Here is a 3,662-nt window from a genome sequence, read left to right on the forward strand (position 1 = left end):
AAAGATTGTAAGAACCAGTGATGGTGAATGTATCCAGGGAAACAACATCTTTCAAACACAGTAGCACTGATATACATGTTAACTTACAACAGTCTTAACAAATTCTTCCTTTGAATTCATTTTGAATATTACATCCAGGGAAAGGTGAAGGGTTCCCCAAAAGAGCTTTCATTTTAACAATCTATCTTAGGTCAAACATAAGTTGAATAACTGGTAGACTTCACGTTTTCTCCTCACCCCAGATTGGTGAGGTGTTCCTTAAGAGAACCATAGTGCAGAAAAGAGAGCATTCAGTTCCACAACCCTTATAGCTGTAAGTGATTCTCTGATTTCTCAGGAGAGCCACAGAGTGAGGAACTTCAGGAAATACAGCAAATTTAGTTCCTGAGTACCAGTGTCTCCTAATTTTGTGCGGGAATAACTCCATATGAAATTCTATCTGAAAGAAGACCTAGAATCTTTAGAGAGAACTTTGCAAAGCTTGATACTGAATTTTTACTTCTGTCTTCTTGCTTTGCAACACGCTCAGCAAGCAGTACACAGAGAAAGGCAGCAAGAGCTTGGATGATTAAAAAGCCTCCACTGCTCAGCTTTTCCAATGTGTCCAAGTCCTTAAGGCTTACTGTAAAAAATCACTAGTGCCAAAGAACATTAATAATGATGCTCCCAGAGTCAGCCATGGACCATTTTAAAGTCAGCTGGTTTAATTCTCAGCATCCAGGTCTCAGTATTCAAATCCTTTTCCAATACAGCTCTCCCCAGGGACTCAATGATGCTTTCTCTTCCCCTGCCCAATTTCTATTGTTTCCTGAATGCAAGTCATGAATTTATATCTTCATATAAATTAAGTCCACTTCCTCACATATCCTTCAGGGATTTAGGAGGCTAAATTTTATTTCCAAAAAATGAAGAAAATGCCCATGGTCTGACTGATGAAACAGGTAAGCATTCAATAAACTATTCCCCTGCCTACATCTTAGAAAAATGGAGTCTAAAATATCCTTTTTGTTCTAATCCTCAGGGGACTTCATAATGAAGAAACAGCTTCTGATAAATGAATGTTGTTACCGTTAGCATTTTTTCTGTAACTTAGCTTCATATAAATTTGCAACTATTCAAAATGTTCCTTTGTGGAAGAAATTAAAGAACAAAGCAGGTTACGTTACCTTCAAGGTATTAGACCTAAGGGATATTAGAGACCAGACTTTAGTACTACCTACTAGTGTGAACTTAAGACCCTTAGCTTATATCCATCCTATTGCCAGCATATATTGAAATCACAAGGCCCATGCTTGTTACAACTTGTAGACTATGCTTAGAGTTATGGCTTTCATGGAAACAGAATTTTCAGTTGAACAGACAGCCACCAGGGTCAACTAGATGTTAACTTTTTTCTCTACTAAGAATTTCTTGTTGTTTCTTCTTCCCCTACTCCCCAAGAACTTTTACATGTACTATGAAAATGGTTCAATCTTTCCTTATGTAACAGTTTGGTACACTGCTTTCATTAGCACTGACTTGACAAACAAGTGGTATGTTGAACCTCCCACTTGGGGCTTTAGTCTTTAAATTTTGTGATCTCCAAGGCCCCATAGAAATAATATAAAAACAGTTTTAATCTATGCTTTCTTAAGGTTGCAGCACTTGTGAGCCCAAATAAATGATCAATGTGTGACTCTATTTGTCTTAAAGTCAACAGTCTCAAGCCTGCTAAAGCCTAGTGTGATAGTAACTTATATTCACCAGACGTAATTGTCATCTCAGAAGCTTTCTGCCTCTGTCTGCTAACCTAGGCCTAGCCCTAGAAGATTCTATCCAATCTATCTATCCTTAAATCCAATCTAGGCCTACAGTGTTTTCAGTCTCTGAGAATTATTGCCGAGTAAGCTCACCCTTTCTAGTTCTTTCTGAGAGCTAGAAACTCAGCTGTTCTGGCTCAAACTCTGCTCCTAGCTGATTCAAATTGCCTTCTCTCAGCTTCTCAATGAATTTCTCTGCTTGGCCTCATACTAACTTTGGCAATGTATTCTAATCTTCTGGCTCCATCTCATTCTCTGGTTTGTTCTGCTTGGATCTATCTTCTTCTCTCTTTAACCTATCTCTGTAAAACTGTCTTCTTTCTTTCTCTTTCTTAATTATCCTCTTCTGCTCTCTTCTTGTGAGAGTTGAGTCAAATCATTCTCTGATTCATCATTTTGTCTGCCATTTTCAAACATGGGTGCTTCCTTCTACAAACTAATTTTACCCAAACTTATTTTATTATTTTTTTTTGTCTGGGATTAAACGTGTGCACTAAGGGTGTGTCTGAATTCCATCCAGAGGGCTGAGCCACACCACAACTAGAAACAGTGTTTTTCAGTATATAACACAGTCTCGGGGATCAGAATGTGATCAAATACCCTGTGACAGCCTCTGTTCACATCAACATTGCATTTAGTTGATATTTTTTTAACCAGTGCTGTATACTAAAAAAAAAAAATACTGATTGTTTACATATGAGCAAAATGTGACCTGCCGACTTATACTTCTGGTCATAAGGTTTTGATAGACTTATGGTTAAGTCTATAGACTCAAATGGTGACTAGTAGAAGTATAGTAACACAAGGCAATCCATTAGAATAAATTCTTGTGGGAATTCAAATGGTGTAAGCACTTTGTAAGTCATTATGGAGGTTCTTCAAAAACTAAAACACAGAACTACCATGTGACACGTTATACCATTCTTCAGTATATGTCCCAAAGGAATCTAAGTCAGCACATTACAGAGATATGTGCACTATTAACAATAGCCAAAATGTAGAACCAGCCTAGGTGTTCATTAACAGAGAAATTTGTAAAGAAAATGATAGATAAATAAATAAATAGATGATAGATAACAGATAGATAGATAGATAGATAGATAGATAGATAGATAGATGAATTTTTTTCAGCTGCAAAGAATGAAAGTAGGCTTTCTTTCTGCCATCTTGGCATTCGTGCTGGGAACAAGACATCTAAGAAAAAAGCAAGTATGTCTGGAAGGCTGTGATGCAGAGCCATTTTTGCTGGCTACAAGTGAGCTCTTCTTAAAATTGAAGGCATTTATGTCCAAGATGAAACTGAGTTCTACTTAGTCAAGAGACATGCTTATGTGTACAAAGCAAAAAATAATACAGTGACTCCTGGAGGCAAACCAAACAAAACCAGAATGATCTGGGGGAAAGTAACTTGGGCCCATGGAAACAGTGGTATGGTTCATGCCAAATTCCAAAGCAATCTTCCTGCAAAGGCCATTGGACACAGAATCTATGTGATGCTGTATCCATCCCAGATTTAAACTAATGGAGAGTAAATAAATAAAAGTGAATTAAAAAAAAGAAAAAGAAAAAAGCAAACATCATGTTTTTTCTTATATGTGTAATCTAGATTTACATAAATATATGAAAATAGAAGGTAACTGTGTGAGGGAAGGAATCTAACAGGACAGATGAAATATGGAACAATAGAATTATAATGGTGATAAGAAAGACAGTATGTGTTTCTTTCATGTGCAAATCTGTATTTAATAAAATCTGACATGAGAAGAAAGGAAAACTCTTTAGGGAAAGGTGGTTTGAATGAGAAATGTTTTTGAATCGGCACAAGTATTTGAAGACTTGGTCCCTTATTGATGATAGTGTTTA

General features: G+C 36.6%; 1 pseudogene; it reads left to right on the forward strand.

Moving 5' to 3' along the window:
- Positions 1-3,010: 3,010 nt before the first annotated feature.
- On the forward strand, positions 3,011-3,316 carry LOC117693823 (large ribosomal subunit protein eL33 pseudogene; annotated as a pseudogene).
- Positions 3,317-3,662: the final 346 nt, after the last annotated feature.

This window comes from Arvicanthis niloticus, chromosome 21 (assembly GCF_011762505.2).
Source record: "Arvicanthis niloticus isolate mArvNil1 chromosome 21, mArvNil1.pat.X, whole genome shotgun sequence".
Classification (NCBI taxonomy): domain Eukaryota; kingdom Metazoa; phylum Chordata; class Mammalia; order Rodentia; family Muridae; genus Arvicanthis; species Arvicanthis niloticus.